The sequence below is a fragment of the Schistocerca serialis genome, chromosome 11 (genome assembly GCF_023864345.2).
Source record: "Schistocerca serialis cubense isolate TAMUIC-IGC-003099 chromosome 11, iqSchSeri2.2, whole genome shotgun sequence".
Classification (NCBI taxonomy): domain Eukaryota; kingdom Metazoa; phylum Arthropoda; class Insecta; order Orthoptera; family Acrididae; genus Schistocerca; species Schistocerca serialis.
Window position 1 is genome coordinate 108,408,899 of NC_064648.1, and position 11,279 is coordinate 108,420,177.

An 11,279-nucleotide genomic window follows, 5' to 3' on the forward strand; every position below is an offset into this window, starting at 1 on the left:
GTCTTGACATGATGACTATGACGTTGACTTAACTATTATTGACTGTTATACATTGCTGCCACTACTACTTGATGCACATGATGAACATGAAATTTGACAGAAATGGATTCAGACAGTTAACACTATACAATTACACAGTAGTACTTAGTGTGGATGAGGGATGAGTGAGTGTGTTTTGTGTGTTTTCCTTTCCTAATCCTACCCACCTATCTCCTAAATATTATTTTATTTGTTTGTGGTGGCTTGCACTGACACCCATAAATATTATAGGTTTACTAATGTTTGTGTATTTGTGATAGTAATATGACAATTATCTGATATCATTTGTGTGTTTGTTATGATTTGTATGTTTAGTGTAAGAACATTGTAAAAGCATTTGTATGTGCATTCAGGCTATTGTTCATGCTTGAACTGTCTAATTAGTGAGGATGAAATTATGGACTGTTACTTGTACTTTTTCTACATGATTGGTGCCACTAGGACATGTTTAATTTGTGCTGAGGAACAGTGTGATCAGTGATAGTTGTTTAATGTCATTTGTCGGTGTCTGCACCTACTCAACATTGCTGGGTGCCACTGATGGACTGCTTCTACTGACATAATGTCACTTGATGGTGTCTGCACCTACTCAACATTGCTGGGTGCCATTGATGGACTGCTTCTACTGAAATGATGTCACCTGTTGGAGTCTGCACCTACTCAACATTGCTGGGTGCCACTGATGGACTGCTTCTACTGAAATGATGTCACCTGATGGTGTCTGCACCTACTCAACATTGCTGGGTGCCACTGATGGACTGCTTCTACTGCAATGATGTTACTTCTTGCTGTCTGCACCTACTCAACTTTGCTGGGTGCCACTGATGGACTGCATCTATTGAAATGATGTCACTTGTTGGTGTCTGCACCTGTTCAGCATTGCTGGGTGCCACTGATGGAACTGCTTCTACTGAACTGGTGTCACTTGTTGCTGTAGCACCTGTTCAACATTGCTGGGTGCCACTGATGGACTGCTTCTACTGAAATGAAGTCACTTCTTGGTGTCTGCACCTACTCAACATTGCTGGGTGCCACTGATGAACTGCTTCTACTGAAATGATGTCACCTGTTGGAGTCTGCACCTGTTCCACAATGCTGGGTGCCATTGATGGACTGCTTCTACTGAAATGATGTCACCTGTTGGAGTCTGAACCTACTCCACAATGCTGGGTGCCACTGATGAACTGCTTCTACTGACATAATGTCACTTGATGGTGTCTGCACCTACTCAACATTGCTGGGTGCCATTGATGGACTGCTTCTACTGAAATGATGTCACCTGTTGGAGTCTGCACCTACTCAACATTGCTGGGTGCCACTGATGGACTGCTTCTACTGAAATGATGTCACCTGATGGTGTCTGCACCTACTCAACATTGCTGGGTGCCACTAATGGACTGCTTCTAATGAAATGATGTCACCTGTTGGAGTCTGCACCTGTTCCACAATGCTGGGTGCCACTGATGGACTGCTTCTACTGAGATGATGTCACTTGTTGCTATCAGCACCTATTCAACAGTGCTGGGTGCTACTGCTGGAACTGTGAACTACTTGTTGTGAATATTTGTATTAACTGATTTTTTGTGTATTACTGTTTGTGAAAAGTTATAAGACTCTTACCTGCTCATATTCGTCATTGCTGACGTTATCGATTGAATTGTTTAACCACATGATATTTCTGTAAACTATTATGTAAAGTCACATGTATGAAAGAATTTGTATTGCTTGGTGTATTTTATATATTAGGCTATTGAAAGGTCAGTGCAAAGCCAAAATTTTATCTAGTTATATGATATTTACGTATTAATATTATCTTTTATTTTTGTCTGTATTTTTTTTTGACGAATTTGGTGGTATTTTCACCACCAATGCTGGCAAAAATACCATCAAATTCTAGCCCGTGGAGGAAGGGCATATGAAAGGTGGCTACACTGTATGAAAGGTGGCTACACTGAGCCACAGCGCCAAAAATCGCGCCAGAGAGAGTATTGTTCCGCCGCCTCCACTGGCAGTGCTCATTGAGAGGTAGCGGCAGGCAGTCCTTGCCGAGCAGTTGTGGTGGACACTGCTTGTATCTGAAGTTGGAATGAGATGGGGTAGTAGTGAGTGTTTGTTCGATGTTTTATGCAGCTATGTGATGGGAGAGATAGTAGATGTTGTTCCAATGGAGATATTGTAATGACCTGAGTGCTTTTCGTCAATATAAATTAAGGTAACTAACTACTGTTCTTTATTTTCTTATTATTTGTGTGTCCTGAATAATGCTTCATTACAGGTTCAGTCAACAAAGCATCTGGCGTGTGTTCTTGTATTAGAGTGTAATTCTGGGTTTCTTGCACAATTATAGTATTTCCAATTTTCTTTTATCACGTCAGTATAAATGATATTTAAAAATTCTTGTCTTGTTGAAGAAGAACCGTGCCAGATGTGCGTTGAGTCACACTCCCACACACAGAACAGTTATACTTGTGCTTTGGTTTCATAGGTTTTATAGTTGCTGGGGACTTAATTAATTAATTGTGTTAACGAAAATTTTCATTTCATTCTTTGTTGTCATTCTATGCAGTCAGATAGCGTAACAATTAGTTGTCAGGGCCAGCCGTTTACGAGACTTGCGTAATCGGACAAACAGCGACAGGAAATTAAAAAAGTATTTGCATCTCATTTTATTAAGCCCCGATGCAACGTCCATAACCTTTATCACACCACGCTGCAGATATCTGAAGTACGGACAAGGTGCAATCTTTCTAGAATGTTACGCATGTGATGGATAAACAGATTTCCTGTGGAAAAACTCAAGTGCAGCTGTTGTGCAATTACGGCCTCTTCTTATGTCAAAGAGTATTTGCTCATAAGTTTTTGTATATAGCAACTGTGGTTGAGAAAGGCACACGAACCGCAATATTAAAGCAAATAAAAATTAAATGTAATAGAAGAATCGTTAGTCTCCGAAAATAAGAAACTTAATTCTGTGTTTGAAGAGCAAGCGGCAGATACTTGATTGTAATACATACACGCAGTTTGTTTTAACTTGACCCAACTACACATCTCAAAAACGACGTTCTTTTAGAGGAAAATGTTCTAGGTAGAATTATCTGCTACGTTATAAAAAATAAATTAATTAGTTAGGAAACTTGATCTTTGACCTTGACACAGATAAGTAAGGTACCGCATTTAATCTCTTTTTCATCTTTTTTTTGCCTAGATGCATTCTTTCTAAAACTTTTTATCTGTCTACGATTAAAATCTGTGAAAAAATTGATTTTAGATGAATATGTTTTCTTCATTGCTGCTGTAATGAGAAAACGGATTAGGTACAGAACGAGTTGGCGGCGGTCGGAGGTTTCCGTTTCTCCGGTTCTCAGAGAACGCCGGGCAGAGTCGGCGAAAACTGCTACAACTCGCGATGAAGACTCCGTCTCCCTTGGCAGCTAAAGTACTCACAGCGGCCATGAGATTTTCTGGAAACACTCTCAGAATGAGAAGGTTGAACAACAGTGGCAGAGTGGTATCTTCTGACTAACAAACTGTCCCCCCTTAGGGAACGTCTTGAACACGCAAGCTGACGGCGAAATACTGCGCGTCGTTCGGACCGTGATAGTAGCAGATTCGCCCAGTATTGTTAAGGGTAATTGGTCAAAAAGTGACATTTTCGGATTATTATCTCTTATTAATATTTGATCTCTCCTGAATAATTTGATGCATTATTTGTCGAAAAATTCCAATTGCAAGTGTAGTTTTATCATTTCAAAGTTAATAGTGCGTGTGTAAAATTATCCGCTCGTTCTGCACTGACTTGCCGAAGTATCTCTATCTCTTGAACTATTCAATCTAGAAGGCTGTGGTTTTCAGCTATTTATTACTTGAAATCATGTTAATGTTCGTGTTAAGAGGTTGGATGCACTGTGTAAACAGAAATGGCGGTACAGCACATGCATTTTGTTTATTTACTTTGTGGTTGTTGTGTTTGATAAGTTTTGAACTGAAAACATAGTGGTTTGGTGTGTTATTATACCTCTTTCAACATGATGAAAAGAAAGGGTTGTTTTAAGAAGCGACGTTTTCATGGAAATCAGCATATCACAAAATCTGAATCCAGTGTTGATCCTGAAATAGATTTTTCACATACCCGCAATAAGGACACTCTTACTAGTGCTTCGAAGAGGAAAGGTGGAGACCATGAGGATTTGTTTATTGGCAAAGATCAAAATAGTTTAGGTTATGTTCTTTTAGATTTGAATGTGTTAGGACAAGTTTTGCAAGATTCTGTGTCATGTAAGGTTTGTGGTGGGCAAATTAGCATCTCTGAGGGCTCGCCTGCAAGAACTGGACTGGCTAACAAACTTGATATTCAGTGCAAAGTTTGCAGGCTCTCGACATCATTTTGGACTTCTGAAAAGTGCAAGAATGACTTGTTTGAGGGCAATGTTAGATTCCTGTATGGAATGAGCTGCATTGGGAAAGGATTGACTGCAGCTGAAGTATTATGTGCTACGCTGAACTTGCCAAACCCACCAACCAGATCAAGTAAGTACGCAGAAGTAATTGGTGAGTGTGTCAAATCTGTTGCTGTTGCTTCTATGAAAGCTGCTGCTAAAGAAGCAGTAGAATTAAATAACCCAACAGACTTATCTGTGGCAGTTGATGGCACGTGGCAGAAGAGAGGTCACGCATCAAAAATTGCAGTTGCAACTGTCACTAGTGTTGACACAGGTAAAGTTTTGGACATTGAAGTGCTAACTAAATACTGTCGTCAGTGTAAATCAGTTGATGAAACAAGTGAAGACATAAAACAAATTGTGCTAAGAATTATGAGGAAACTGGTGGGGGTATGGAGGCTGCTGCAGTTGTTTCCGTGTTCAGACGTTCACAACAGGAGAGAGGTGTGTGCTACACTGAGTACTTGGGGGATGGTGATTCAAAAGCTCACAAGTCAGTAGTGGAAAGCCAACGTTACGGTAATAAGCAGATTGTTAAGATTGAATGTGTGGGCCACGTTCAAAAACGGATGGGAACACGTCTCCGAAAACTGAAGCAGACAAAAGGAAAAGAGAAGTTATCAGATGGAAAGACTCTAAATGGTAAAGGAAGACTTACAGACAAAAACATTGATGAACTCCAGCATTGTTATGGAATGGAAATGAGAAACAATACACATGACCTACAAGGGATGCAACGAGCAGTGTGGGCTACATTCTCCCACAAATGTTCCACAGATGACACACCTACACATGGTCTTTGTCCACCTGGTGCTGATTCATGGTGCAAGTACCGCAAAGATCAGGCAGCGGGTAGCGAGGAACAATTTAGGCACAAAAGTACCACACCATCTGCAGCGACGGAAGCTATTAAATCAATATATAGAGAATTAGCTCATCCTGACCCTCCTTCCAAATGTCGAACATAAAACCCTAATGAGTCTTCCAATAATGCAATTTGGATGTAGGAAGGAAAACTCTATGCTTGTGTGTTTGTGATGCTGTGATAGCGTTTAATGATGGTATAAAGGAAAGAATTGGGGTACTAGAGGAACTTGGTATCACTCCAGGTGCCAACACACTGCAAGCCTTTCAGCGAATGGATCGACTTGGGATCATGAAAACCCATCGTGCTGCAGAAGAAATGACTAAAGAAGCAAGAGGCAGGAAAAGAAGGAAGCTTCCAGGTTTGCAGGATAGTCAAGAACAGGATCCAGATAATGCTGATTATGGGACTGGCTGTTTCTAGAAGCTGGCATGCCTCCATGTATAAGTTAATATCAAATAAAATGTTTGAACTTGATTTGCCAGAAATGATATTTTTAACCCATTATCTCAGGAACTATTACAGATACATATCTCTAATCTTACACCATGTTACCACTTAGTACACTGAACTTACTGAACCTCCCGAAACATCTCCACCTATAACGGTTTTTTACTTACGGAAGAAAAAGTGGACTTTTAAAAGAAAATATGGAAGAACATTTTTTAAAAATCATAACTATCTAATTATTTCTCTGTACATTTTGATTCTGGTTTAGTAATCAGAAAAGGAGTGATACTATATATCCCAAAAATTTCAGATCTCTATCTGTTACAGGTTCTGAGATAATGGGTCATCAATACTGCAAATTTAACACTGTGGGTATAGGACCTACGTACTCCCCATAATTCGCGAAGAAATCACTATGCACCGTATTGTTAAACACAGTTTTTATGAAGGTCCGGCGATCCAACACCGAATAGAAGTTCGTGTACCATATTTACCTTATTTTTCATAATATAAATTTTTTATTCTTGATCATTGCAATTACAAGTTGACCTCTGCGCTCCAAAATACGACTATATGCAAATTTATCTGCCATAAAAAAACGCAATGTGCAATCGGCATTCCTTATCTCCAACAATTGCAAAAAATCTACGTACTTTTTTACACAGCAGAGAACGTTGTTGCAACAGCAAAGTGCGTTATCGTCTCAATTACGGTAGCGCATCATCGCAACATTATATTGATATTACATTCCGTAAAGACATTACATAGGTAAACTCTTATTGTTAATAAGCAGGCCATCTGTCTGTGCTGCAACTAGCCACCTCAAAAACACCCAATCCTGCAGGGGCAGTGTCAACTTTGCATTCCCTAATGTGACCACTTCCCCTAACCCTTCCACCAAATTTTCCCCTCTGCCTAACCCTTCCACCAATTTTTATTGTATATACGGATTCTGCTTCACAAATACGTAAAGTTCACTCAAACCATTGTTTTCCCTCCGTCGTAGATGGCACTCTAATCAGCAAATATCTACTGAGTCTGTTTTCGCAAATAACGACAAACGCATTTGCTTCTACAGGGTTTTTTAACGATTGAAAACATACTATGGCTGCCTCACGATACATTGCTAACTATGTCCCGTGACGTGGTGTCCAAAGTAAAACTATAGATATCGTGACCTCTTGTGGAGACCTTCTGCATACTGCTTCCACATTTCAGTTATCCCTTCTTTTCTTAGGACAGGTTTTCCATCGGAGCTCTTAATATTCATACAGCTGCTTCTTTTTTCTCTCCACAGACCTCTTTAATTTTCCTGCAGGTGGTATCTTTCTCTAGTGATGTATGGTCCTAAACCCTTACAAGTAGCTTAATTGTCAGAAATATCAATGGATACCCATATTATTTACATTGTATAATCCTATTTGCATCATTCAAGCAAATTTCGAAGATAGATGGCAAACGTCAGAACACAAAGCTTTTTATTTACCACGTAAATACACTGAAACGAAAAAGAAACTGGCATAGGGATGCGTATTCAAATACAGTGACATGTAAACAGGCAGAAAGCGGCGATGCGGTCAGCAACACCTGTATAAGACAACAAGTGTCTGGCGCAGTTGCTACATCGGTTACTGCAGTCACAATGGCAGGTTATCAAGATATAAGTCAGTTTGAACGTGGTGTTACAGACGGCGCACAAGCGATGGGATGCAGCATCTCCGAGGTAGCGACGAAGTGGGGATTTTCCCGTACGACCATTTCACAAGTAAACCGTGAGTATCAGGAGTCCGGTAAAAAATCAAATCTCCGACATCGCTGCGGCCGGAAAAAGATCATGCATGAACGAGACCAACGACACTGAAGAGAATTATTCAGCGTCATAAAAGTACAACTCTTCCAGAAATTGCTGCACATTTCAATGCTGGGCCATCAACAAGTGCCAGCATGTGAACCATTCAACAAAACATCATCGATATGGGCTTTCGAAGCCGAAGGCCCACTCCTGTACCATTCATGGCACCACGACACAAAGCCTTATGCCTCGCCTGCGACCGTCAAAACCGACAATGCATTGTTGTGACTGGAAACATGTTGGCTGGTTGCACGAGTCTCGTTTCAAATTGTATCGAGCGGATGGACGCGTATGGGTATGGACACGACCTCATGAATTCGTGGACCCTGCATGTCAGCCGGGCACTGTTCAAGCTGGTGGACGCTGTGTAATGGTGTGGGGCGGCTGCAGTTGTATGGTTGCCCTCATATGTCTAGATACGACTCTGACAAGTGACACGTACGTAAGCATTCTCTATGAGCACCTACATCCATTCGTGTCTGCTGGTCATTCCGACGGACTTGGGCAATTGCAGCGGGCCAATGTGACACCCCACACGTCCAGAATTTCTGCAGAGTGACTCCAGGAACACTCTGTTCAATTTAAACACTTCCGCTGGCCACCATACTCGCGAGGTATGAACATTATTCAGGATATTTGGGATTCCTTGCAACGTGTCGTTCAGAAAAGATTTCCAGCCACTCGAACTATTGCAGATTTATGGACAGCCCTGCAGGTTTCACAGTGTGAATTCCCTCCAGCACTACTTCAGATGATAGTCGAATCCATAACACATCGCGCTGCAGCACTTCTGCGTGCCTGCGGGGGCCCCACACGATATTAGGCAGGTGTACCAGTTCCTTTGGCTCTTAAGTTTAGAACAGAAAGGAATTACGTGGCTGCCTGTGAGTCATGTTCCCTACCAGTCGCCAGGTAACTTGCGTGATTAGCAGAACAACAAGCCAACATTCAACCTTTATCACACCACGTTGTAGATATCTGAAGTAAGGGCAAGGTGCAATCGTAGTAGAATGTTGCGCATGCGTGTAACAAAAAGATTTCCTGTGGAAAAACAAAAGTGCACCTTTCGTGCAATTACAGCCCCTCTTTTCCTCAAAGATTATTTGTTCGTCAGTTTTTATCTATAGTAAATGTGGTTGAAAGAGGTAGACTGTCCGGAATATTAAAGTAAATAATGATTAAATGTAACCGAACAATGGTTACTCTCAGGAAATAAAAAAAACTTTATTGTGTGTTTGAAGAGCAAGTGTCAGTCATTTGATTTTATTAAATACATGGAACTTGTTTTAACTTGAGACAACTACGTATCTCAGAAATGACATGTTGTACGAGAAAAATGTTCCAGGTGAAAAGCTGGTATTAGTAAAGGGGCTATCTGTCGGTGGCACAAACTAGCCACCTCCTAACCACCCCTCCTGCGTGGGTAATGTCAACTTTGCATTTCCAAATGTGACACCTCGCCGTACCACTTCCTCCAATTTTTATTTTATATGCGGATTCTACGTTAAAAAATAGGTAAAGTTTACTCAAACGATTACTTTCCGCCTAACATAGACGGCGCTCTAATCGACAAATACCAACTGAGCCTGTTTTCTCAAATAATGTCCGACGCATTTGGTTCTACAGAGTGTTTCACAATGTTTTGAAAATTTAAAATAAACCACGGCCACTCCAGGATACATTGTTAACTATGTCCCGTCACATGATGTGCCTAAGATAGTAGAACCGTAAATACCGCGAGCTCTTGTAGAGACCTTCTGCATACTCCTCCCACATTTCACCTTTACCTTCTTGTCTTAGGACAGGTTTTCCATCAGAGCTCTTGATATGAATACAACTGCTTCTTTATTCTCCAAAGGCCTCTTTAGTTTTCCTGTAGGCGGTATCTCTCTTTCCCTAGTGATGTATGCTTCTAAATCCTTATAAGTAGCTTATTTGCTAGAAATATAAATGGTTAACCATATTATTTATACTGTACAATCATACTGGCAACATTAAAACAAATTTCGAACATAGGTATCAACAGTCAGAACACGAAGGTTTCTATTTACCACGTAAATAAATCGTAGAATGAAATGCGTCGGTTCTTAATTGCAGGAACAGACACACTTGATATTTTTCGACTACAGCGCCATCGACGACGAACGAGAAACAATAATTTGAGTAAACAGTACGTATATTCTGAAGTAGAATCCGAATACGCAGTTGAGAAGCGGGGTTCCCGTAGTGGGCGCCGGTTAGAGTTGGCTTAGACCGGGGAGCGGCAAAGCTAACCCCCACTCTGTCTGCAGCCCGCTTTACAGGTCCGCTCTGCGGGTAGCCGAAGATGCAGGCGCTCGCCTTGGACGCATCAAGTAATGAGGTCGTAGTGGTCGAAGGAAGTGCGATCACCACACGGTGTGCAGACGTGTTGCAGACGTTCCTGATCCACACGTTTCGCAGTCGTAGACGCTACCAGTCAGCTTGATTCCAACAAGACATCGCGACATGCCACACATCTAACGAAATCTTGCGAGGTCCCCGTGAAGCGTTTGGTAAGCACATTACTCCCAAACGCTCTTGCCTCTAACAGCCGCCTCTTTCGCCTGATTTGACTGTGCCAGACTGTTGCCTTCTTTGAAGGCGAGAGCGTACTCCAACGGGCCGAGAAGCTCGCAACAGTTAAATGTTCGAATTCAGGACGAGAATTCCGGAATTCCTTCAGCAATCTCGTATGAAATATGTGTTAAAAGGCTGAGTGAAATGGGTCGAGTATTGTATAGCTGCGATTGTAGCTTGTCATAAGGAAAGTTGTATCATGTGTAGAATGTTAATCCATGTTTCGTCATTGCTTTGGGTGTTATTGAAATTTGAAATCGTCAAAACATTGTGATTCACCCTGTACATTTCATTTACGATGTAAATGTAAACCGTTGCCCTCTAACGGCTGATATTTAGGTTGGACATTTTCGTTAGTGTTGCAAATCTGTTTGTACAGTACAATATACTTAGTCGTTTCAATGTTTGTTCAGAAACACGTTTAGCGTAATCCAGAAAAACGACGTGGATGTGGTAGTTGTCTGTTCCCATGTGGATGCTTGATTTCGGTGAGTCGCCTTGCCTGTCCCCAATGCGGCGCCTGACTTCTGTGAGCATCCGTGCCAGATGCGCCAGCCGCCGTCGCTTCACCCACGTTTCGCCACAACACAGCGTCTGCGGTTTGTATTCCACCAGTAGCCGCGTGGCGGTCAGCGTGAGGGTGACGCCGGTTGGGTGGAAACTCGCACCGGAGTCAGCGACTGTGATGCGGTGTTCGAGGGTGGCCACCGAAGTCGAGCATTCTGATGGTCTCACTACAGTCAGCCCCGTAGCAAGAGAAAGCTGCGTCACCACACAAGTAGCTTGTTGCTGTTGTGGTCTTCGGTGTGAAGACTGGTTTGATACAGCTCCACATGCTACTCTATACTGTGCAAGACTCTGAATAACTACTGCAGCTTACATCCAACTGCCTCTGCTTACTGTATTCACCTCTTGTTTTCCCTCTGCGATGTTTAACACCAACCTCAAAGCATTTATTTCTTCTATCTCGACTTTAACTCCCACCCTAAATTTTTGTTTCGTATCATTTACTCCTTTCTCACCGTAATAATTCAAT